General features: G+C 44.7%; 1 long non-coding RNA gene across 1 annotated transcript; it reads right to left on the bottom strand.

Annotated features, from left to right (window-relative positions):
- Nucleotides 1–2,205: 2,205 nt before the first annotated feature.
- LOC115472918 lies at nt 2,206–26,389 on the bottom strand. Its single transcript, XR_003942577.1, has 3 exons — nt 26,326–26,389; nt 4,222–4,430; nt 2,206–2,707 (listed from the first exon to the last, which is right to left on the bottom strand). It is a non-coding gene; the product is annotated as an uncharacterized LOC115472918 (long non-coding RNA).
- Nucleotides 26,390–27,126: the final 737 nt, after the last annotated feature.

Raw genomic sequence — 27,126 nt, forward strand, 5'->3', positions numbered from 1 at the left:
TCAAGTGAGGGCAGTCTAGATTTCCTGAATAGAGGTATGGTGGTTAGGTGCCGAAGGCGACATTGAAGAGGTGGGCTTTGAGCAAGGCTTTGAAGATGGGCAGGGAGTGGGCCTGGCGTATGGGCTCAGGGAGTTTATTCCAGGCATGGGGTGAGGCGAGGCAGAAAGGGCGGAGCCTGGAGTTGGCAGTGGTGGAGAAGGGTACTGAGAGGAGGGATTTGTCTTGAGAGCAGAGGTTACGGGTAGGAATGTAAGGGGAGATGAGGTTAGAGAGGTAAGGGGGCTGCAGATCGAGTGCATTTTTAGGTTAATAGGAGAAGCTTGAACTGTATGCGGTACCTGATCAGAAGCCAGTGAAGTGACTTGAGAAGAGGGGTGATATGAGTATATCAGTCCAGGCGGAAGATAAGACGTGCAGCAGAGTTCTGAACGGACTGAAGGGGGGATAGATGGCAAAGTGGGAGGCCAGTGAGGAGTAGGTTGCAATAGTCAAGGCGAGAGGTCCACCTTTGACACTATACAGGCCGAGGCCTCCACAGCGTCAGATCTGAGTTATCTTTAGATATGACCTTCAGTTATCCTTTGTACTTCTGGTATAGGTTTGTATGTACTATATAGACACTTTAACACTTAACATTGCTCTCAGTGTTAAAAGCAACATGACAATTAACAGTTTTAATTTATTTATAGAATGTCCCATATATCAGGCTCAGTATTTGGGTAAAGCCAGCATACCTTGAAAGAGAAAACATGTTTTACTTTTTATCCATATTTGGGAAGCTGTAAGAATCTGAATATTCTTACTAAGGGACCCTTTTACTAAGCCGCGTGAGGTGCCTACAATCGCCCAAAGAATACCAAATTGGAGTTACCACCCGGTTACCGTGTGGCCCTTTCTGTAATTCAAATTTTGGTGTGCGTCTGCTACGCGTATCTGAAAAATATTTTTTATTTTCTGACGCGTGGCAGCCACACGCGTCAAGTGGAACTTGACACGCGTGGACAATTACCGCCCGGTTACCGCTTGAGACTTTACCACTAGGTCAATGGATTGCGGTAAGGTCTCAGACCCAAAATTGACGCGTGGCAATTTTCATTTTACCCAATTCTGCATGCGCCCAAAACACGTGTCTACACTACTACAGGCCATTTTTCAACGCACCTTAGTATAAGGACCCCTAAATGTGCACACAGCAATGGTTTGCACCTTTGCAAATCAAAGCAAGGAAAACTAATTTTGTTTTTAAATGCATTTCAAGAGCTGAAAATCTCCAGCAACTGAACAAAAATCTGTATTTGCCGAACCACAGTGCTTGTTAATGGCCCTTCGAAAGTTATGGTGAAAAGAGAGAGACAGTGAATGCTCTTGTGCATTGTTTGTACGTTTAGAGCCACATTAAAGTAAATTGTGACCCTCAGGATGATTTTACATGTTTAGTTCTTTTCTACGGTTTACAGAATGATGATCCACATCAATTAAAAACAGATGAGAGAATGTTTTAGTTGAAGAGTTTGTTTCCTTGTAATCAACAGTAAAGAGACCAAGGTCATGAAACAGATTTTCTTCCTCGTTTTGTGTTAGCCAGGAAGACTAAGTGAATGTAAATTGCTTTATTTGAGAAGGGAATTAAAATTACAGAAAGCAAAGCTGAAAGAAGTACAAAATCAGGACTGTGTCGGAAGAGGGACAATGTAATTGTGGTATGGATTCCCAAATGGGACTAAATTATCTAGATTTCAGTAATGTCAGCAGTTCCATGTGGTTGCTGGATTCAAGCCAATGCGCCATATTTACTTCATTTTTAAAAAAAAGATTTGTTCTAATTCTTCACAACTTGAAAAATAGGAGAATTAAATTTATAGGTAAAATGATGGCTTTTATCTGATGCATAAATTTGATTTTATGCATTTTATTTTACTAGCAGGAACATAACTTCTCTGATTTCCTTTGCGTCAAGGGTAAATAATATCTTATTATTTTGTTTCAGTTATATAAAGTCTGGAAAAAAGAGCTTTCATTTTGTGCTAGCACATGTCAAGATTGTCTTTCTTTATGCACCATTCAGTAATACTATTCTGTAGCAACTCAATAAAGCTGATAGTTTTTCTGGGTAATTACCCACAGCCCCCTGCAGGACAAATTAGCATTCATGACCTGAATAATGCTTACTAGAAAGAGTTCAATGGAATTTATTTAATCAGAATCAGTGCTCTGCTTGAATATATTTTACCTGCTTCATATTATATTTTAACAGCCAAACCCTTTTTCAGCTCATAGGGCACATTGACACATGCCAAATACAGTAAGTGAGAACAGGAAAAACATATGTAAAGCTTCTAAATACATTTTGACATGCACAATATCCCAATGTCTTATACAAACAAAAGTATTCATTAACATTCCCCCTGGCTGCATTGTTGTTACATGGAACTTCTAAAAGACTGTAAAAGGAGCTATGTTTTGTTTGTTTTTGTTTTAATGGCTGTTAATGACTGTTTCTGTCTTTAATTCATTTTCTAATTTTGTTCTGTAAATAAAGACTAGACTTTGTTTATCGTAAGTTTGCCATCTTCGGTTTACTTCCCTTTCCCTCTAGAATTCTGTGACATTTCAGTACCCTGTTCTGGGTTGAAGGTTAGCTGGTTTTGCTGTAAATCTTGGGTTGTTGCAAGCGGGTGATGGCACATAGCTGTTGGGAGATTTTATCTGTAAAACAAGGGTGGTTGTATAATTTCAGATGCTCAGACTTCACTCAGTTATATAGTCATAAATCACTTGTCAGCCACAGAATTGTGTTAACTCTTTCAGAAATCTTGGATCTGTATCAAATGCTCGTAAAAAGCAGGGCATGGTCTAACTACGGAAATAAATTAAAAAAAAAAAACACTTTACCAGATATTGAAAAAGAATAACTCACTAAGGTATAACATTGGTCCTTTTATCTGTCTGCAGTTGTGGTATATGGTTAATGTATAGGTTTGATTTAAAAGAAAAAGTAGACTATTAGTGGTACATGAAGCAGCACTGACAGTTCAAAACCAAACAATTCTGTTTTATTTCAGGCATCCATTTAAATCACTATCTAAAGCTAATGGTATGGGCAATGTCATCTAAAGCCATGCGTCTGCAAATCATGATTCAGGCTGGCAGTGTGAAACTAAACAGAAAGACTGCCCACTTATTGCATATTTTTGGAGTAACTATACTAAAAGGCTTCCGTGTACCTACTACCTACTACTGCTAAATATTTTTATACTGCTACAAATATGCAGTCCCTGCTTTACAGAGCTTCCAGTCCAGTCAACAGAGAGACACTGAGGACAGGACTGCTTTTGTGAGTCAAGAATCTTTCCCTTGTAGATTTAGGGTCCTTTTTCTGTGGTAAGAAGTGGCTTTAGCACACTCTTACATGGTTTTTTCCCATGTGCTAAGGCCATTCTTACCGTAGCAGTAAAATGGCCGATTTTCTATTCCTCCTATTCATGGCCACGCACTAATATTACACAAAAATTAGTGGGATTCTCACATGAAGAGTAAGCTTTCCAGAAAAGTGTTAATGTAGAAGGAGGAAAAAGGCTTGAGAAGCTCCCAATTGTACATATACACTGCAGGAGCAGGACTTTCTCATCATCGGCAAAAAACCTCCTTTCTTCTCCAAAAGCAATGAAAAATAACTTAGCTTTAGCTGTAAATCTCTTCTCTTCTTGCTAACAAGGTCTTCAGCCCAACCGTGACCAACAATGGCCAGCGTTTCGAGAGGCTGCGTCAGGATCACAGGTCCAGGAAATGTAAATTCCGTTCAAGAAAAGCCAACAGTAGCTGCTCAGACCTGGTCTGAGCACTAATTTTTGTGTTGTGTTGATATCTAGGGTGTCTCTTCCTCTTAATATTGTTTAGTTCACATGCACTAATATTGCCATTAGCACATGTCCACTAAAAATAATTAGCGCCTGAGCACTTCCCAACCCCTATTTTATAGGCAGGAAGAGCTCACGCGCTATTCCTGCGTTAATCAGTTAGCATATGGTAATGTAGCTGTGCTAAATCGTTAGCACAGGAATGTCTATTCTCTGCCCCCAGGCACACACCCTCAAAGAAAAATTAAAAAATCTATTTTAGCGCACGGTTACCATGCGCCGATTTGGAAATTACAGCACAATGCCTGAGAGCTTTCTACAGTACACCATTTTAAGCTGTGGTAAGTATGTGTTAACACTTACTGCAGCTTGGTAAAAGGGTCCCTTACAGAGAGACTAATCAGAGGCAGCTACGGGTCCAGGGAAGGGATGCCGGTAGGATGATTTGCTTCTGTTAGTTAAGGTGTGTTGCATAGAAACAAGAGTGTGGTCAGAATGCATGGTCAGCGTTTTATCTTACTATCTTCATCTTCCACATTATTCTTTATCAGCTGGTTAGGTCATGGTGGAATCTGTAATAGGAACATTTATGAGGGGGAAAATAGAACAAAGCTGTAGTTAAGAAAGGCCGTGACTACAAACGTTATTCCCACTACTGCAGAGAAACATCACATCACTACAATCACACAAGATACCTTCTGTGCGCTGTCTGACCAGGCACACATGAACTTTGAATTACAACAGAATTTTAAGTAGGACTTCTAAATTTAGGTTTTAATCAATAAACATTGATAACCCCCACCCCTAAAGCAAAATAATGATAATATTAGTGCCAGTATTCAAATAATTTCTCTGGGCATATATTGCTCCTGGCTAGTTAAATTGCCAGATTGGGGCTAACTGCCGAACTGAAAACCAGCTTTTTTGGGGGGTGTTCAGTGGGGCGGAGGAAAAGACAGCATTGGAGCTATTCAGCACTTAATCAGCCAGGGTAACCACATAAAGAGGAACACATAAAAGTCAATACTGTCCTTATGCAGTACCCTATAGCCAATTAAGTACTAAATATTGCACTTAACCGGCTGTGCGTTAGCAGATGAACCCAGAAATTTAATACCACATGTGGCCTGGCATTGAATTTCTAGATTTAACCCTGGCGGCGATCAGCAAAAAACTTATCACAGCCAGCTGAATATCGTACCCAATTAATGAATAAATAAACAAACCAGTGGCATAGCTACGTGGGGCCACGGAGGCCTGGCCCCCCAAACTTCCTCTGGGCCCCTGGTTTTGCTGGCAGGGGTCCCCAACCCCGTCAGCTGAAGCTTTCTCCAGCGCCGGTCTCGGCGCCACCATGTTGCCTGCCCTACTTTTTCTTCCTTCTGATGTCCTGCACGCTCCTTTTAGTGAAATTCAGTTTCACTAAAAGGAACGTGCAGGAGATGAGGGGGAAGAGAGAGCAGGGCAGGCAACGCGGCGGCGCCGGAGACAGGCGCTGGAGAAGACTTCAGCTGGTGGGGGTTGGGGACCCCTGCCAGCCAAGGTATTCGCTGCTGCAGGACGGCAGGAGGGGAGCCACCAAGGTATTTCCTGCAGCAGTGGCTGGGGAGTGGCAGGGCAGCAGGGGGGTGGCCAGGTAGTGGGGGGGGGGGTGGCGGGGGGGCAGAAGACCAAAATGTGCCCCCACCTCAGGCTCTGGCCCCCTCCCACCATATGGTCTGGCTACACTCCTGGAACAAACACACAATTAATTAAAAAACAAACATTTCCTCCCTTACTCTTTCACCCTTTTCCTTCCCTGCCTTGGTTCTTCCTCTCTTGTCAAAGCAGACAACTTCTCAGCTTTATAAATGGATATATTGGATTCCACCAGAAAAGATACTCAGCTGTGGCACCTAGGCTGCAAAAACAGAATAGGTTCCTACCAGGTACCCAGTTATAGAATTACCCCTACCCTGCAGAACACATGTTTTCTTTTATGTGGGGGAAACTGCTGGGGTGCTTTCGCCCTTACACTTTTGCTGAATTCTAATCTGTCAAATCACAGAAAAAGGGGGCTGGTAAATAGAGCTCCAGGACAGTCATTTAGGACAAAAGTAATATTGCACTGGCCAGTAATGTATTTTATGACAGCAGGTGGAGGAACACGAATGAACTGCAGAGCAAATCAAGGTCTGGGAGTATATAAATATAGGACACAGAGAATAGGGGAGGGAAGATGGAGACTTAGCATGACAAGTTAATTGGAGAGTTGGTGTTTCAGAGAATGGCAGGTGCATTAGAAACTCATTGTCTTTAACGCTGCTTGTGCCTGTCAAGAGATAGTGTTCCTGAATGTACTAAGGCTGGTCACATAAGGAAGCTTCTCGGGAAGCACACGTAGCCATTCAGATTTTCAGGATTACCACAATGAATGTATATGCAATGAGTATATGCAAGTTTATCCATGCACAATTATTGTGGCAATCCTGAAAACAAAACTGGGTAGGGGGTCCTTTTACTAATATGCACTGAAAAATGGACTGCGCCGGTGTAGACGTGTGTATTGGACACGCTCATGTCCATTTTTCAGCGCACCTGCAAAACAAGACCTTTTGTTTTGGCCAAAAATGGACGTGCAGCAAAATAAAAATTGGTGCACATTCAGTTTGGGCCTGAGACCTTACTGCCACCCATTTGACTTAGCGTTAAAGTCTCACGTGTTAACCAGGCAGTCATGGTCTACACCCATAGAATTACTGCCCGGTTTCCACCATTCGCCAGAAAATAAAAATTATTTTCTGGCGCGCATAGCAGATGCACGTAAAAAATGAAATTACCACCCGGGCCACGTGGTAGCTGGGTGGTAACTCTGAATTGGTGTGCACTGGGCACGCGTAGGTGGCTACGCGGCTTAGTGAAAGGGCCCCTAGGTGTGCCTCCAGGACAGGGCTGAGAAGCACGCAGTGGAAAGTCAGTGACACAAGAATGCTACTACCAGTCAAGAATCAGTGTCTTCATCAGGTCTAGATTTAGGATGGGTTTTTTTTTCTGGATCCACATAAGCATGCAAGGAGGATTCATCAGATCAGTGTGGAAATTCTACTGTGTATGTTTGACCTTTATTTCTGTGCTAACTTAAGTAGAGAGGTGTGGTAGCCGTGTTAGTGTACTCTTAAAGGTTATCAATAGAAATCAAACAAAATAAAACATGGAAAAGAAAATAAGATGATACCTTTTTTATTGGACATAACTTAATACATTTCTTGATTAGCTTTCGAAGGTTGCCTTTCTTCCTCAGATCGGAAATAAGCAAATGTGGTAGCAGATAGTATATATGAGAGAAACATCAAAGCATTACTTTGATAGTCTGACAGAGTGGGAGGGTGGGGGTATGCATGGGGACATCAAAGCATTTCATTGATATTCCAACAGGATGGGTGTTGGTAGGTGAGAGGAGGGTAATAAACAGAGAAATAAACAGGCTGCTGCATTGGGCCTACCGCCGCTTAGAAAAAGGGGCCCTAACTGATCAGCACAAAACACACTTACTCTCTGCCCCACCCCAGAGCTAAAAAAATAAAGGTAAAATTATGTATAATCATACCTGATAATTTTCTTTCCATTAATCATAGCTGATCAATCCATAGACTGGTGGGTTGTGTCCATCTACCAGCAGGTGGAGATAGAGAGCAAACTTTTGCCTCCCTATATGTGGTCATGTGCTGCCGGAAACTCCTCAGTATGTCGATATCAAAGCTCCATCCGCAGGACTCAGCACTTAGAGAATTACACCCACGAAGGGACACTCTGCCCAGCTCACCACCGCCGAAACGGGGGAGGGGAATCCGTCCAGCTCATCCCCGCGGAGCGGGGGAGGGACACCACACCCGCCGATGCGGGGGGATCTGGCTTATCCTGCAACCGCAACCGCGGGAGGAGCTGACTGACCCTAACACCGCCGAAGCGGGAGGGGTACAAAACTGCCCTACAGCCGCACGAAGCGGGAGGGAGTGCCGGCAGAATTTTAAGTCTCAATCCAGCCCCGTAAAACGGAGGGGAGAGGAATGCAGCAGCTCACTGTAACACAAACTCGTCTTAACTCTTGAAGAATCCAAGTGAAAAAACTTGAACACGAAGTCTTTCTGAAGTAACTGAAGACTAAACTTGAACCTGAAATGCAACCAGAATAAAAACAATACAGATATCTGGGAGGGGCTATGGATTGATCAGCTATGATTAATGGAAAGAAAATTATCAGGTATGATTATACATAATTTTACCTTCCATATCATCAAGCTGATCAATCCATAGACTGGTGGGATGTACCGAAGCAGTACTCACCCAGGGCGGGACATAGAAATCCCTGACCGCAACACTGAAGCTCCAAACCGGGCCTCCGCCCGAGCAGCCACAGTCAAGCGGTAATGCTTGGAGAATGTATGGGCCGAAGCCCAAGTTGCCGCCTTGCATATCTCTTCCAAGGAGACGGAACCGGCCTCTGCCATCGAGGCCGCCTGAGCTCTTGTAGAGTGAGCCTTCAGCTGGATAGGCGGCACCTTCCCCGCGGCCACATAAGCCGCTGCAATGGCTTCCTTGACCCATCTTGCCACTGTAGGCTTAGCAGCCTGCAGACCCCTACGAGGACCTGTAAACAGGACAAACAGATGATCCGATTTCCGGAAATCATTGGTCACTTCCAAGTATCTGATGATGACTCGTCTCACATCCAGATATTTAAGAGCAGAGTACTCCTCTGGGTAGTCCTCCCTACGAAAGGAAGGGAGACATAGCTGCTGATTCACATGGAAGCGAGAAACAATCTTGGGCAGGAAGGAAGGCACTGTGCGAATAGTCACTCCTGCCTCAGTGAACTGTAGAAAAGGCTCTCGACACGAGAGCGCCTGGAGCTCGGAAACTCTTCTGGCTGAAGTGATAGCCACCAAGAAGACTGCTTTCAACGTCAGGTCTTTCAGAGATGCCCTTGACAAGGGTTCAAACGGCGGCTTCTGCAATGCTCTTAGCACCAGGTTGAGATTCCACGCAGGCACCACTGAGTGCAGAGGAGGGCGCAGGTGATTAACCCCCTTGAGAAAGCGCACCACATCTGGCTGCGAAGCCAGGGAAGCACCCTTCAGGCGGCCCCTGAAGCAAGCCAGAGCCGCTACCTGGACCTTCAGGGAACTGAGCGACAGGCCTTTGTCCAGACCTTCTTGCAGGAACGTCAACACTGAAGAAATTGGAGCAGTGAAAGGAGAAAGAGAGCCTGCTTCACACCACGCTGCAAAGATACGCCAAACCCTGGCGTAAGCAGTAGAAGTAGAGCGTTTCCTCGCTCTCAGCATAGTGGCGATGACCTTGTCTGAGAAGCCCTTCTTCCTCAGACGCTGCCGCTCAATAGCCAGGCCGTAAGACCAAAGGGGGAGGGATCCTCCATCACCACGGGACCCTGATGTAACAGGCCCTGCTCCACTGGCAACCGCAGAGGATCGTCGACTGAGAGCCTGATCAAGTCCGCATACCAGGGACGCCTGGGCCAATCCGGACCCACCAGGATTATCCTGCCGGGATGCTTTGCCACCCGGTCTAGTACCCTGCCCAACATGGGCCAGGGCGGGAACACATAGAGAAGCTCTTGTGTCGGCCATTGTTGGAGAAGAGCATCTACTCCCAGGGATCGAGGGTCCCGTCCTCTGCTGAAGAAGCGCGGCACTTGGCAATTGGCCGATGACGCCATCAGATCTAGGCTCGGCTGGCCCCAGCGCTTCGTGATGTCCAAGAACGCCTGAGCAGATAGCTGCCACTCTCCGGGCTCCAAGGTATGGCGACTGAGAAAGTCCGCCTTGACATTCATGACTCCGGCAATGTGGGCCGCTGACAGCTGTTCCAGGTTCGCTTCCGCCCACTGGCATAGACTCATAGCTTCCCTGGCTAGAGGGGCGCTCTTGGTACCTCCCTGGCGGTTGACATAGGCCACAGCCGTGGCATTGTCCGACAGGACCCGTACAGGCTTGAACACCAGTACCGGGATAAACTCCAAAAGCGCCAACCGAATGGCTCTGAGTTCCAGGAGGTTGATAGACCACTTTGCCTCTGCAGGAGACCAGAGCCCCTGCGCTGTCCTTCCCAAGCAGTGGGCTCCCCAGCCCGATAACGAGGCGTCCGTCGTGACGACAATCCACTCTGGGGACACCAGAGGCATTCCCGCAGACAACTTGTCTGTCTGCATCCACCAGCTCAGCGCCTTGCGCACTGCTGGATCCAAGGGAAGACGCACAGCATAATCCTCCGACATCGGAGTCCAGCGCTGCAGCAGAGAGTGTTGTAGTGGTTTCATATGAGCCCTGGCCCAGGGCACTACTTCCATCGTGGCCGTCATAGAGCCCAACAGCTGCACATAGTCCCAAGCCCGAAGAGGAGAGGCTACTAGGAACTGGTCCACCTGAGCCTGAAGCTTGACAATCCGATTGTCTGGCAGGAACACTCTGCCCACTTGGGTGTCGAATCGAACTCCCAGATACTCCAGGGACTGAGTCGGGCGCAGCTGGCTCTTCTCTCAGTTGATGATCCATCCCAGGGAGCTCAAAAGAGCAACTACCCGGTCCACAGCTTTGCCGCACTCTGCATAAGAGGGGGCTCGGATCAACCAGTCGTCCAGATAAGGATGGACTTGTACTCCTTCCTTTCGCAGGAAGGCCGCTATGACCACCATTACCTTGGAAAAGGTCCGCGGAGCAGTAGCCAACCCGAACGGGAGGGCTCTGAACTGGAAGTGTCGGCCCAGGACTGCAAAACGCAGAAAGCGTTGATGAGGAGGCCAGATGGGAATATGCAGGTACGCTTCCTTGATGTCCAAGGATGCCAGGTACTCCCCTGCCTTCACTGCCGCTATAACAGAGCGGAGAGTCTCCATGCGAAAGTGCCGCACTTTCAAGGCCCGATTGACCCCTTTGAGGTCGAGGATAGGCCGGACCGAACCTCCTTTCTTTGGTACCACAAAGTAAATGGAGTAACGCCCCTTGCCAAGCTGACTTTCTGGCACCGGAACGACCGCACCCAGGCGGATCAGATTGTCCAAAGTCTGCTGCACTGCCACCGCTTTGACCGGAGACTTGCAGGGAGAGAGTACAAACCCGTCTCTTAAGGGTCGGCAGAACTCCAGCTTGTAGCCGTCTCTGATGACTTCCAGCACCCAAGCGTCTGAAGTTATTGTGGTCCACTCGCCCAGAAACGAGGACAGCCGTCCTCCAATCTGCACTGGGGCGTGGACCAATACCCCGTCATTGGGTACGAGACCCTGGGGGAGGACCGGAGGGAGCACCTCCGGGACGGCGGTCTCTGCGAAAGGAATGCTGCTTGGGGGAGAAATTCCTCTTAAAGGAAGTGGGGGCAGAAGCACCCGACCTGCCCGAGCGGTACCGACGGGCTTCCTGAAACCGTCCTCTGGAGGTACCGGGACGAGCACTCGCCCGAGCCCTGACCTCCGGCAACTTCTTGCCCTTAGACGTGCCGAGATCAGTCACGATTTTGTCCAGCTCGACCCCAAAGAGCAGCTTGCCTTTAAAAGGCAATCTAGCCAGGCGGGATTTTGAGGCGTGGTCAGCAGACCAATGTTTCAGCCAAAGCCACCGCCGCGCAGAGACAGTCTGAGCCATGCCTTTAGCTGAGGCTCTCAAGACATCATACAGCAAGTCTGCCAAATAGGCTAAGCCCGATTCCAGGGCTGGCCAATCATTCCTCAAGAAATGATCCGAGGGGGAAGCCCGCTGCACCATAGTCAGGCACGCCCTGGCCACATAGGAGCCGCAAACTGAGGCCTGCAAACTTAAAGCAGCCGCCTCAAAGGACGACCTTAAAGCCGCCTCCAATCTCCTGTCTTGGGCGTCCTTTAGGGCCGTGCCACCTTCCACCGGCAATGCCGTTTTCTTAGTCACCGCAGTGATTAAAGAATCCACGGTAGGCCACAGATAGGCCTCACGTTCACTCACAGCCAAAGGATAGAGGCGGGACATAGCCCTAGCCACTTTAAGGCTCGCTTCTGGGACATCCCATTGAGCCGAAATTAAGGTGTGCATGGCATCATGCACGTGGAAGGTTCTAGGCGGGCGCTTAGTCCCCAGCATAATGGCAGAGCCAACAGGGGCTGAGGGAGAGACGTCCTCCGGAGAGGATATCTTCAAAGTGTCCATGGCCTGTAACAACAGGTTGGGCAAATCCTCCGGGCGAAAAAGCCGCGCTGCAGAGGGGTCATCCGCTCCATCCGAGCGGGGATCCGTCTCCACCAAGGAATCCGCAAAGGACCGTTGGGAGACCTCAGACACGCTGCCCTCATCTACATCGGAGGAGACAAACTCCTCCAAGGCCTGGGAATCAACCCGAGGGCGTTTACCTCTGGGAACCTCAACCTCTTTACCAGAGGAAGGAGCGGGGGCAGCGTTGTGCATGAGGAAGGCCCGATGCAGCAGCAAAACAAACTCGGGGGAGAAACCCCCCAGACTGTGCACCTCCGCAGCCTGGGCAACAGCCCTAGGCGCGCTCTCAACCGGCGCTCGCAATAGCGGGGGAGAGACATGCTGCGCATCCAAAATGGCGTCCGGCGCGAAACTCCGCGAAGGAGCCGCGCGGGAAGAACGGCTCTTAACTTTAGCCGCTTCTGTGCCGTCGCCCAAATTAAGGGCGTTCATGGCATTAATGTCTCCAACCTCAAGGGCGGCCCAAGAAGAAGCCGTCCGAGCCGCGTGGCCGGCCAAGATGGCGGAGGCGAGGAGCGGGGGATGGGCGTTTATGGCGGGAAAAACCGCCACGCCGGAGGAAGGACCGGGACATGCATCGGTCGCGAAACTGTCACCCACCAAGGGCGAATCCGGCTTGAAGACCCCCGCATCCCCTCTAGAAGCGCTCGAGCGACCCGGGGAGCGACCCTTTGCGCCCTCGCCCTCCGACGCCATGAGCCACGAGGAGAAGAATCGGGGAACCCCCGCCCGCTATAAAAAGGTAAAATTACCTGCTGTCCGCTCCGAGTTGTAACGACCTGGTGTCTCAGTGAGTAGCTGCAATAGACGCTTAAATAAACGTCGAAATAAACGCCTTTAAGGCCGTTCAAAAATTTTTTTTTTTCAACGGAGCCAGCGGGAGGGGGGAGAAAAGGAGGGACCTGGCACCACCAGGTTTGCACTTGCTCAAAAGAGCCCTCAACCCCAGGCACTCAACAAAACCTAAAAATTAGGCTTGGAGGCCTAGCCAGAGCTGCTGCTGTGTGTGACCACCACCTGCTGAGATAGAGAACATACTGAGGAGTTTCCGGCAGCACATGACCACATATAGGGAGGCAAAAGTTTGCTCTCTATCTCCACCTGCTGGTAGATGGACACAACCCACCAGTCTATGGATTGATCAGCTTGATGATATGGAAATCTATTTTTTAGCGCTTGGGAAGTGCCCACTGATCACAGAATTGCAATGGGACACCTGAACATGTCCCACGGTAAGGCCTTTTTTATTGCGGTAAGCATGCGTTAGTGCTTACCGCAGCTTAGTAAACGGAACCCTTACTTTTGTAGGCTTCATCCAGTGCACTTTTTAGCCCAAAAGGACTTTGGCATGATGATACTGCATTTGAGGGTCCTTTTATTAAGGCATGCTAGATAGTGGCTCGTTCTGAGAGAAGTGAGTGGGTTTGCCATGTGCTCTGGCCACTTTCCATTGCGGCTAAAAAAATAGCCACAGTTGGCTTTTAATTTTTAATGGCCAAGCATTAATTTCCCCATTACCACCGGGAGTCCTTACCGCTACCTATTTAGGTAGCGGTAAGGGCTCCCACACTGCTCCTGCACTAATTAGGTTGCGTGCAGTAGCGTATCCACGTTACCTGATTAGTGCAGGCATGCCTAATCTCTGCCCCCAGACACACCTCCCATGCTGGAAAATAAAAAAATAATTTTCCATTGCAGGAGTAGAATGTGCTAAGTTGAACCCTTCCATGGGATGCCTCAGTGTGTCCCACAGTAATGCTTTTTTAGTACATGGTAGGCTTACTATAGCTTAGTAAAAGGGTCCCTTGGTAATATACAGGGGCAGTAGAATCATTCTCACTATGGTGCAGAATAATGGATTTTTCTAGATAAATGGAAGTTTTCTGATAATAGAATTTTGAATACTAGAAATTCTTTCAGAATTTTCAGTTGAGGTTTTTACAGATAATATAGATAATGGTCCAGAAACAACAAGGTTTTTTGTTTTTTTTTTCCAGGTAATGAAAGGTTTAGATAACAGAAGAAGAGAGAGAGCACACAATGGTTCTTAACCCAATCCTCAGGACACACCCAGGTTTTCAGGATATCCACAATGAATATGCATGAGATACACTGACTTGCACAACCTCATTGTATGCAAATGTATTTCATGCATATTCATCCTGAAAAACAGACTGGCTGAATGTGTCACGAGGACTAGGTTGAGAACCTCTGAGGTAGAGAGAGAGGAATACATATTGTATAGCAAAAGACATCTACTGATTTATCACTTATAAATTTTACTGACATACCAAGGACAGATATTTATAATAAAGGTTTTGCTCCATTGCAATGATTGCTCCAGTTTTACTCTGACACTCTATGAAAATTCAGAGATACAATTTCTGATAAGTGTGAAGAAATCTTTTCCCTGGAGCAAAATGTTTATACATCTGCCCCTTCATATCAAGTTGCTGAATCAGTGAACTGCATCAGGGAGGTTATTCTGGAAGCCTTTCTAATAAATGGGAGGGTGGATGGATATTTCAGGATATGTGGGTGGGTGGATGGGTGTATCTGTCTGTCTGTGTACTATAAATAACATTGAAGACTGCCAGAAGCAAACATTTTTTTAAAAGCTGCATTCTTTTCTTCTTCCTTCAAAAGACTGGTCTCGGAGTAATTGTCTTATTCCACCTAATACAGTACCGTCAATCAAAACAATACAATTTGAAGGTGGATTGGTTAGAATTAGTAAAAATCCCATTTTTTTCTAGGTCTCTGGCAAATTAGATTTAATTTCTTCTGTCCCTTTGGGACCAGTATTCATAATAATACCTGTGCTTGATTCCTTAATAAACATGCTTTCATCATGTTAAACCAAAAATAAATTACCATTATTCAGAACCTAATTATTACTGAGCTTGTTTGCCATGGCTGTTGTGCCATCAGGTATATATGGTAGATGTTAGGGTCCTTCATATGGTTACTGCTTTTAGGGATTAGCTCTATTATTTCACTCATAAAAATTGCACATCATTTTTAAGAGTAATACATTATATGCAAATTAAGCATTTGATTCTAATGGTTAGAAACCAACAGTGATTGCTAGCAGTGTCAAACGTTGTAAATGTGTGTTCGTAATATGAAAGACAAAATGCATCACTGGAAAACTGACTTGCAAAGCAATTAACTAGATAATTTAGAGTTCCAGTCTGCTTTAGAATGCCCATTCAAGATGTTCTCACAGTATTTAAACAACAAAAGAACATGAGCAGGGATGGCTCATAGGACTTCCAATACCCAAGATCTGGTACCAGACGGTCAGAGTTTTAAAATATTAAAGTTTATTAAACATTCACTACTATTGAACTGAAAAAAACAGCAGTTTATCATCAAGGAGTCTATAACACAGAACTATTTAAAAAAAAAAAAAATGGACTGAAGACCATGTGAAAAACAATGGACTCAACACAGAACTATTTCGGCAGACATTGCCTGTTTTAGGAGTCCCAAATTCTAAATTATGTATTGCCTGGCTGATACAGGAAAATAGGCTCCACGGATGAACCATATATTAAAACCAATTGATGTGAGGGCAATGGAATCCAAACTGTTGTGTGATGCTGAAAACTAAGTGCATATGCTCAGTTTGGTTTATTTCTCACAGTATTTTAGCCACCAGACACTGATCATGCTTAGGGTTACCATATTTTGTCCCACAAAAAGGAGGACACATGCCCACCACACACCCCGCCCCTTTCACGCCCTCGCTCTGCCCCTGTCACATTCCCCCCCCCCCCCGTCACACACCCCGTCACCCCCCTCCCCTTACCTTACTACTGCCCAGGTGGTCTAGTGACCTCTTTGGGGCAGGAAAGAGCCCCCCTCTTTCCTACCCGGAGCACTGCTCTGCATGCATCTTTCCTGTTGGTGATCTCGGTGCCGATTCAAAATGGCCGCCGAGAGTTGATGTGACCTCGCAAGACTTCAACTCTCAGTGGCCATTTTGAATCGGCGCCGAGATCACCAACAGGAAGGATGCATGCAGGGCAGTGCTCCGGGCAGGAAAGAGGGGGCTCTTTCCTGCCCCGAAGGCGGAAGAGGTCACTAGACCACCAGGGCAGTAGTAAGTAAGGGGAGGGGAGGCTAGCAATCTGCCCGTTTGTCCGGATTTCTGGACAAATGGGCAGGCTGCCGGACAAACAGGCAGATTGGCAAAACCTGCCCGGTTGCCCGCGATGTCCTCAAAAATCTGGACATATGGTAACCCTAATCATGCTCAGTCTGCTCTCTCTTGCATTCTAGGGCACCTTCTCTGAAGGAAGGTCAAACTGGGCATCTTTCTGTATGCTGAGACAGAGAAGGAAACATAAAAAGATCCCCAGCCAGAAAAGGCATAGCAGACTTGAAAATAAGCATTTAGAAAAGTCAGGAAAAAAGTGAGAGACATTAAGGGGCCCTTTTACTAAGCCGCATAAGCATCTACGTGCGCCCAATGTGAGCCAAAATGGAGTTACCGCCTGGCTACCATGTGGCTCTTGCAGTAATTTCATTTTTGGCGTGCGTCCAATATGCGCATCCACAAAGTTATTTTCGGACACGCATATCGGATGCGCGCAAAGTGGCATTTTACGCGCTTAGGCCATTACTGCCTGGCTACCACATGAGACCTTACCGCTAGGTCAATGGCTGGCGGTAAGGTCTCAGGACCAAAATGGACACGTGACAATTTTCATTTTGACGCATGTCCATTTTCGGCAAAAATGTAAAAAAGGCATTTTTTTACAGGGGCGCTGAAAAAATGATTCTGCGCATGCCCAAAACACGTGTCTACACTACCGCAGGTCATTTTTCAGCATGCCTTTATAAAATAGCCCCTATGAGAGAGAAGCCTACAAAGACCAATCATACATGTGGGGGTAATTTTATGTGGCTTGAGCATATATAGAACAGAATTTTACATACTTTATGCACCAGGGGGTTCAATTGTGTTTTATAGGGAAAAAAAAAGATCTTTATTTTATTTATAATTTTTTATTTGTTACATTTTTACCCCACATTTTCCCACTTATTTGCAGGCTCAATGTGGCTTATATGGTACCGTAGAGGCTGTTGACAATTTGGTTGATAACAGATACAAAGTACAGTATATGGTGATCAGGTAACAAGGGGTTGATGGAGGTAATGATTATACATTGTCCAGTACGATCATTGGTTAAGATATGTTGCTGGGTGCTGAGATTTTATGTTGGATCATTGGGATAGGCTTTTTTGAATAGGTGAGTCTTGAGTGATTTCCTGAAGTTTAAGTGGTCGTGAATTGTTCTCACTGTGTTTGGGAGTCTGTTCCATAATTGTGCGCTTATGTAGGAGAAGTTGGATGCGTAGGTTGTTTTGTATTTTAGTCTTTTACAGTTCGGATAGTGTAGGTTTAGGTATGATCTTGATGATTTGATTCTGTTTCTAGTTTGGTAGATCTATTAGGTCTGTCATGACAATGGTTGACATTTCACTGTATAAATATTATCTGGGCAATTCTAAAACTAGGCACTAACATTTTCATGCATGGGAGGCAGGTCTATAATAGGTCACCACATTAGCTGCCAAAATAACATGGTAGCCCAGTGGTAGTGCCAGATTGATACATGGCAAAGCAGTGGTACAGGTACCGCCACTTTGTAAAAGGGGCCATTAGAACACACCAAGTTTTAGTAAAACGGCCCCCAAGTGACACAATTCTATAAGATAGGGATGAACACTGTAAATATTTCACAACTGCCAAAGGACTGGTTCAACAAATTATCAATCTAACCTTATATATTTAATTTACATGTTTATCCACTCCTACCCTAGCTAAGATAACATTCAAGCACCTTTCTGACCTCGTGTGCAGATTTCTTAAATTGATCTCCCTATCTTCTCACTCCTGCTACTCTCTTATCCTATATAATAATACTCACCTCCAACGTTCTATGAGCCTGGCTGCCTGTGTCCGTAACTTTGGGCTCCAAAGCCCCAGCTGACGTCACTGGATGCATTACGCTGAAAACCCAGGGGACATGATCACGTTGGAATCTGTGTGCGTGCGTCAGACGTCAGACGCACAAGCACAAACTGATTCAAACTTGATCACGTCATTCGTCCACACTGCGCAGCCGAGGAGACTTTGGCTGGCGGAGGTTGGGGTCCCCCGCCAGCACAGGTACGCAATGGCGGCGGGGGAGGTTTGGCGGCAGGAAGGGGGCTCGAGAGGGTCGTGACAGGGGGGTCCAGGGGTCAGGAACTCCGAGGGGGGTCTGGAAATCATAGGGAGGGGGTCTGGAAATCGGAGAGAGGAAGGCAGGGAGGTGGGCTCTGCAAATCGGAGGGAGGGAGGCAGGGAGGCAGGGAGGTGGGGTCTGGAATTCGGATGGAGGGAGGGGGGTCTGGAACTGGGGGGGGGGAGGGAGGAAGGGGTCCGGAATTCAGAGGAGGGGACTAGAGGGGAGGAGGGGGGAATGCACCACCTGTACAAAAACTAAAAAATAAAAAAAGGGGGAACTACCCTGGAACTCGGAGGGAGGGAGGGGGGGGGACAATGACAACCCTGGAACACGGAGGAAGGGGGGACACTGGAACTGGGTGGGAGGGAGGGACCCCAGGCACACACACTCTCTCTCACAGACACACACTCGCACACAGTCTCACTCACTCTGTCACACACACACACTCGCAAATTCACTCTCTCTCTCTCACACAGTCACTCTCACACACACTCTCTCAAACATACACACTCTGAGGAAAACCTTGCTAGCGCCCGTTTCATTTGTGCCTGAAACGGGCCTTTTCTACTAGTCTATCTATATTTTCCATCTTTGCTTATAAATTATGCTGTTTGTTAAAATGTTCTATTACATATTGTGTTGGCATTGTAACTAATTTACTATGCCATACTTTATATTGTTATTTGAATATTTTTACTGCTGTAATTGTCTATTGTTTGACTTATTCTTAATGTACGCCGCCTTGAATGAATTCCTTCAAAAAGGTGGTAAATAAATCCTAATTAATAAATAAACCTATATTTTAAGGACACAGACATAAATGTCCTTATAGAATACAGGCGCACACACATTTCTGACAGCTGTATAGCTTGCATAAATATGATATTTGCCCATGTAGCTTACAGTATTCTATAAGCTGCCTGCATAAAGGGCACTTTTTCTAAAGCTTAGTAAAACTAGTGTGTGCTAAATGCTAAGAAGCCTATAGGTTTCAGGATATTCCCACCAAGATTTCTGTGCATGAATATTTTTTTTGGGGGGGGAGGGGTCATCTCCCACACTTTTTTCAAAAAAACTTTTTACATGCAGTATAACTTTATTACATGCACAAATTGATTATATGTATGCTAATTCATAGGTTAATGTGTGCATATAATTGATTTTCTGTGCATTAAAACTTTTAAGGTACCCAAATGAACCACATTTTTGGGCTAACAAATATGCTTGTAGCTGTGCTCCAAGGAAGCATTTCCAGAGACTTGTTTAGGTCGAAGGAAAGAAAGCAGCATGCGTGCCTGACATTTTTGTTATTGCAAATACCATTTTATCCCTCTGAGCTTCCTGACAATATGCCTACAGTGCAACAGTGTCCGATCCTATTGAGCACATGGCTACTAATTTTTATTTTACTTTATATCCCCACCCCCACCCCCAGGGCAAGAAAGAGAAAGAGATGGGTCACTCGAGGCTGAACGGAATCTGCAACGTCAGAAACCAAATTCTTCTCATTGCTGTGTGTTACACAGCTTTTGACCGAGGACTACAAAAAGGGGCATAAACCAGATTAAAAGGAGAACTCCTATGGTGCTTAAATGTACATCAGTGCATGGTCGACACCAGCAAAATCGAGCAAAAAAATGCTGTAACATTACAGCTATGGCTTTGATACCTCATAGCAAGGCGTATCTGCCAATTTTAGTTCCTTTCAACAGACTGGAAGCCGTCACAGTCTCTTTATGTTGTTATTCTTAGCAAATGTGCTGCTGGTGGGACTCTCATCCCCATCCAATCTCTCTAGCACCATTTTTACTCTTGTTGTTACTTTCTCTTCATTCTCATTTGGCTTTCAAATAAATGGAGTGGTGCGGCTGGCATTGATTGTATAAGAGAACAAGCACTAAGTTACCCAGACATGTGGTGCCAGTATGTCTACAGGGAAAATATTGCAGTCCCAGAGAAACTAGTTGCAATTTTCTTCCAAACTATATTTATAGTGGAATAAAGCTGCTGTATTCTGCATTTTAGAAGACCCCTACCGCAGTCAGTACAGTAAAAGTGATAGAGCTGGGGGGGGGGGGGGGGGGAATATCCCAATTTTGTAACTTATCTGTACAGAAGCAGGAGAGATGTAGAAGCAGCAGGCACAGAGACGGAGAATAAAAGTCTGCAAAAGTCTCTGACTTCATTTCCTACTTACAGAGCACAGCAAGGGTACTACTATACCAGAGAATTTCGACAAATCGAAAGAATATGCCCAGCTGGCTCAGGAATACCTGTGGCTGCAGAAATGGCAGCAGCTGATCCCTAACATATCATGCCAGTGATTACCTTTGGCCAAAATGTATTACAGGTTTCCCCCAATTCTTATTCCACTCTATAGTGAACGTTTAAAACTCCGGATTTATATTTAAAATATTTAAAGCTTGCATTCCACAATGCAACTTTAAACAGTGTTGTTTTTATCGTTTTCAAATCCATATAGCAGTGAAAAATGGCCCATGATGTTACAGTATTTAACATTCAGCTAGGCATATATAAAAAGGAAAGGTTTACAATTGTTAGGTGAACACACAAAGCCCTCCCTTCCAAATGCTAAGTATCTACAATAATTATTCTAGGATTGGTCTGATGTTAATTTATCCTGTGAAATGTAGCTACCTGTATTTATTGCAGCTTATGAGTTGTGTTTATAATAACAAGGAATATGAAAACACCGTGAGTCATGTTGCCTCAAGAATATCTCATTTACAAAGTCTAATATACCATCAAATTGATATATTTCTCTTTTTCATCTTCTGATGAAATAGATGAAAGGCTCAGCTTTTTCATAAAGCTGTGTTATGCTTTTGGCTGTGCACATATACTAACATAAATACATCTAGATATTTTTGTGCATGAATTAGTCCTTTTGTAAATTGATTCTTACTTGTTTTTTGCTGTGCTTTGGGTTGTTTTTTTTTTAATTTCATTTCCATCTGAAATCGTCTTCTGTGTGACTGCTGAATTTATGGGCCAGTTGGTAGAAAGAACGAAAAATAATTGTTCTGTAAAGGTCTCTTTCTTATTAATCATCCATAAGAGAATCTACATCTTGCATACATCAAAGCGATGAGTTAGTTAGTTATGGACATCACTTCCTCCATGTACAAAGGAAGATGCAAAAGCTGTATCTAAAAGAGGGGCTTTTTTTAATTCTATATATTGCATATATGACTAGCACTTTCTTTAAAACTATGTTAAATTAATTCTTGTTGTTGCTGAAGTGGGCTTTTTTTTTTTTTTACTTGATAGGAACTGTCACTGTAGCTCTGTGATATCAGTGACTACAAAAGTTGCTGTCTTCTACCACTCAGTTTGTAAAATTAATTATGGTTGATCACATCATTCTATCCTAAGCTCGTCAAACTCCAAAAATGAGTTATGTAAAGGAGGCTGTGTTTTTGGCCATCTATTCCTCCGGGTCATTGATTCTCTATGTGGAGAACAAGACCACTGCAATGAGGGTGTGTAGATGCATAATTGTGTGAGGAAGTGGAAACAGCAGAAGCATTTGCTGCCTTGCTGGCAGCAGTGCAGGAAGCATTCTCACCAACTCCTCCTTCCTGCTCATCCACCATCAAAGGCAAGAGACAGACCAAAATTTTATTTTTATTTTTTACTTTTGTTACCTTTGTATCCCGCACTTTCCCACTCATGGCAGGCTCAATGCGGCTTACATGGGGCAATGGAGGGTTAAGTGACTTGCCCAGAGTCACAAGGAGCTGCCTGTGCCTGAAGTTGGAATGGAAATGTTCCTTACCCTACAATTATCAAAGAATGGGGAGCCTTAGAGGAGAGGAGCTGCTGGGAAGGATGTGCATCTATAGACTGTATATGTAGAACTTTACTCACATATCAGGCAGGCAAGTTTACAAAAGCCCATATTCATCTTTATCCCATTTCTCTCTCCAGTGCAAGGGGTGGTTATCCCAGCTGCTTAAAGGGAAACATCATTTGCCAACTTTCAAGGGCAGGATTCTCCAATAAGAGCTAGGAAATTATATCATATTTTCTACAATGAAATTTATGCAGCAACACCTCATAACTCCAAACTACAGAAACTGGGAAATATCTGGAGAAAAATGAGACAGGAAGGGTTGAGTAAACGGGCCTTGGTGGAAGGTACTGATCTAGGAAATGTTCCTTATTCTTTGATTCATGTTTTGAAAGGAACTTGTATACAATGTAGAGCTCACTTTATTACAAACGCAGGGGGTCTTTTACTAAAGATTAGCACATGTTATCTGCAGCAGAGCCCATAGTAATAAAATAGGTCCTGTGGCAGATATTATGCACTATTCTTTAGGAGGAAAAAAAACCCCACAGTATTTCTTTTAGAGATGTATGTTTTAATGTGCACCATTTATTTTAGAATGCACTAACAGCTTGCACAGTGTGTGATGTTGCAAGTAAAACATGAAAGAAAAAAAATAAAATGAATTTTTTTCTCCCTGCACACACCTAGTTATTCCTCTTTTCCTTTGGATTACTGTACAGAAGTGGCCATAAAGTAACTCTGAAGAAGGTTGGATTTAGTGAACTTCTGATCTTGTTTCAAATGTGCCTGCATTTCATCTAAACTAAAATTGGTTTATATCCTTTTTAGTTTTGTATCATGGATTTAAAAGTTTCCAAAATATAAGGAACAAAAACTTTTAACGTAACATTCATCCACTTTCTAGTCCCCATAACTTCTTTTCTGGCATAGGTGAGAGCCCCAGTTTAAGATTCCTTGTTCAGTGTTGACTAAGACCTTGAAGAGTTCTTCAAGCCCCCTCTATGCCACAGAAGAGTCTATGGAGGTTTTCACATTCGTTTTCCTGCCAAGCTACTTTTTATTAGGCTGATAAACTCTTGAATTGTTAAAAAGCAGCTGCTTGAAGGAGGATTTAGCTGATTCTCATGGTGCTTCTGGGTATGTGGGAGATATATTTATGTCTGGGCTTTGGAGGATCCCAGGACTGTTAGACCTAGATGACCTCTTTTTCAAGTTTAGAAAATTGTGTTGGAATGCAATTAAGAAACAGTGCTCCTTTAAAGCAAAACCTTCTGACATAAAGGATTTAGCTTTTTCCTTGAGTCAGTTCCTCTTAACCCTTCACTGTATTGATTATAATTTCAATAATTTGGTCTTTGTCATAATTTGATTTTGCAAGTGTTAGGACCAATTAATGTGACTCAATTAAGAATGCAGCATTATATTTAAGAATACAATAAATACCTGTGAATATCTGAGCTGCTTCTTTTCAGATAATATTCAGCTAGGCTACTACTACTACTTATCATTTCTATAGCACTACTAGATGTACGCAGTGCTGTACACTTGAACATGAAGAGACAGTCCCTGCTCGACAGAGCTTACAATCTAATTACAGAACTATAATATGTGCATTTTTTTTTTAGATTATCTCAATCATAATTCAGTACAATTAAGTATGTACATTCTCTAGTCCAATAAATCTGTGTAGGAGGAGAACCCATTACATGGAGACATTTTTCAAAACTGAAGCATAAAATCAGGCTGAAGTATGTACATTTATGCACTTTTGTTTTTAAAACAAAAAGATAAAAACACCCAGTACTTCTAAGTAGTAAATTTCATGGTTATACTTATAAGGAAACAAAATGGATGATTGAAAAGAAATGTCCATTTCTGAGAGCTGCGGCATTGTTGGTTTCAATTTGTTATGTACGTTTACCTGGCATTCTATTTCACTCTTCATGACACACATCAATACCTTCTTTATGTCTGGCTATTACTACTCATTTAAAAATCTATTTTACATGATTCCCTCAGCCAAAAATGGAACATAATGACATAGAATATAGCATGAGCGTCATAAATTCTCTAACAATCAATACTTTGGCTGGGAATTTGTCAGTCTATCCAAGCTATGCATCATTAAACTTTATTGTTATTACAGTGGACTCATCTTCAAAGTTCAGTACACAGATATCACAGACTGGATGAACCCTTACAAAGCAAAGAGCTGCAGTGTACTTCTGCTAATTGCATTGCCATGTACATGGCTAGCTCGCATTCAATTTATGAAATATACGCTACGTAACACCAAACCTATGCTGCTTCCTAACTGTAGTCTGCTAGAACCAGGTTATGCTACAGAGACGTAAGCTCTTATTATAAATATCAGTATCTCTATAGTTCCTTTGACTTGTGAGAAAAGGCACCCTTCACATGTCTTGCGAGAGATCCTTTATTTCTAATTACACCAAAAAAGCTAACAAAAATAATCTTAATGCGTCCATTCTCTTTACCTGCACTATAATTGCCCTATTCCAGAAGCTCAAAACATATAGGATTGAGTAGTCAGGAAAAAAAGTGAGATCTAATATTGTATTAATTAATATGTGGTTAAAATCTACTACTGAACACAGTCACTTCACATGAATTACAAACTGCTAAATAATCAATAACAGTTTTATTTTTTTCTTGCCATATTTGTTTGTAGCACTTATATTTCCATTTGTGTCATATACTAGGGAATTTATGTGATGTTTAGTTTTTAGCATTTCCACATATTATGTTTACATTGAATTTTTAGAAATTGCAGGCCACAGATTTTTACATAAATTTAAATAAATATCTCTAGGAAAGATTGCTGGTGAAAGAGTTTACTTGATATCACAGGGTATTTTAGTGATAGAGGAACTATTCAGTTTATTTATTTATTAGGTTTATTAAGGGGTCCTTTTACCAAGCTGTGGGGAAAAAGGGCCCTGCGCTGGTGGCAGGGGCTGTTTTTCTGGCATGCCATGGCCCTTTTTACCGCAACTGGTAAAAACACCCTAGGCGCACATGGCTATGCAGAAAGAGAACTCTTACCACATGACCATGCGACACAGAGCCCTTACCACCATCCATTATGGTGGCAATAAGGGCTCCCTTGCTAACCCAGCAGTAACTGGGCAGCGTGCAGTGCTGCCCGATTACTGCCAGATAACCCCCCGTGGTGATCATTTTTGAAAAACTTCTGGCAGCACTAGATATGCCACGCGTTGGGGCAGAACTATGGCCGGCAGCTGTGATGGGCCAGCGATAGTTCCAAATTGTCGCATAGCAATCCTCTAGTAAAAGGATCCTCTAGTAAAATCCTCTAGTATTGTGCAAATCACAACCTCACACATGCCATTTGCCGCACTACGGAAAATAGCTAGCTATTTTCCAGTACAGCACTAACCCAGCAGTAATCAGGCAGCGCTGCATGCTACCTGGTTACCGCTGGGTTAACGTGGGAGCCCTTAACACCAACTCAGTGGGTGGCAAATGCTCCCCCTGCATGGTCACGTGGTAAGTGAAATCTTACAGCATGGCCATGCCAGGTTTTGGCCATTTTACTCACTGCAGTGAAAAGGGCTGCAGAGTGTGGCAAAAAGGGCCACTGACGCTAGTGCAGGGCTCTTTTTACCACAGCTTGGTAACATGACTCCTTAAAGAAGAAAAACAGAAGTCATTAGCAGAGCAACAGAAGTGTCTCATTCACTGCCATCGCTCTGCCTCTACCCAAACAGGTCTGGCTGCTGGCTTCACATGCTTCCCTAAGCTACAATTTAACTACTTCCGGTTTTGCAAGAAGTAGTTAATCTGTGACTCAGAGAAGCAAGCAGTGCCAGCATGCCAGACCCACCTGACGAGAAGCAAAGTGGCCAACAACTCTGAATACCAGGGCAGCTAGAAGAAGGGGGTTGACGTGGACAAGTCTGATACTGGGGAAGGGGAAAGGGGAGACTGAGGAAGGGGCAGGTGGGGCTTAGAAATGGGTTGATGCTGGGCAGGTGGAAGAAAGGGGCTCGTGGCTAAACAAAAGAGCATTTGAGAGAAGGGGGCCAGAGCTGGGGGCATGATTAATGTGTTAAATTTTTTACGCACATTAAAATTTTAACATGTTAACGCCATCATTGTCTGTCCCCCACCAGCCCACACCTCTTCTTACCTTTCTTGGCATGACACTCCAGCAGCCCCTCTCTCCTCTGCATGCTCCTTCTCCCTGCCCTCACTGCTACAGTGAAAACAGTGCTGCTTCTCACTCAGCCCAAAGTGCCTCTCTGCAACAGGAAGTACCACCTCAGAACTTCCTGTTACAGAGAGACTCTTGGCTTCGTGCTGGGTGAGAAACAGCACTGTTTTTACTGCAGTGGTGAGGAGCAGGGAGAAGGAGCCACAGAGGAGAGGGGGGCCGCTGGAATGTAGAGCTCGGAGAGGTAAGAAGAGGTGCCAGCTGGAAGTTGCTCACAAAAATAAAGGAAGACAGAAAGAATGATGTGGACCATGGTGAGGGAGGGGTCATGGGAGAAAAAGGAAGCAGAAAAAGCAGAGAGAACGATATGGACCATGGCAGGGACGGGGCAGGGGCCATGGGAGAAAGAGAAAGAGAAAAAAGGAGACAGAGAGAAAGATGCAGACCACGGTGGGGGGGCACAGAAGAAAGGAGACAGAGATAGATGAAGGAAGGGTGTTAGAGGGACAGATGCTGGAAATAGGGGATGGAATGATCAAAGAAGGCAGATGGGAGGCGAGGAAGGAGAAGGGAAACAATGGTGATCATGGATGGAGAGAAGGGAGGAGATGGTGACATGGAGGGGAAGTGAGAGGACGATATGGTGCCCGTGGAGAGGAGGGGAGATGGTTCCCATGGAGGGGAGGGAGATGGGAGGAGATGGTGCCCATTCGGATCATGCAATTAGTAGCATGATTAAACATTTTGGTAACGATTAGTCATGTGATTAAAACATTT

The sequence above is a fragment of the Microcaecilia unicolor genome, chromosome 6, assembly GCF_901765095.1.
Source record: "Microcaecilia unicolor chromosome 6, aMicUni1.1, whole genome shotgun sequence".
Classification (NCBI taxonomy): domain Eukaryota; kingdom Metazoa; phylum Chordata; class Amphibia; order Gymnophiona; family Siphonopidae; genus Microcaecilia; species Microcaecilia unicolor.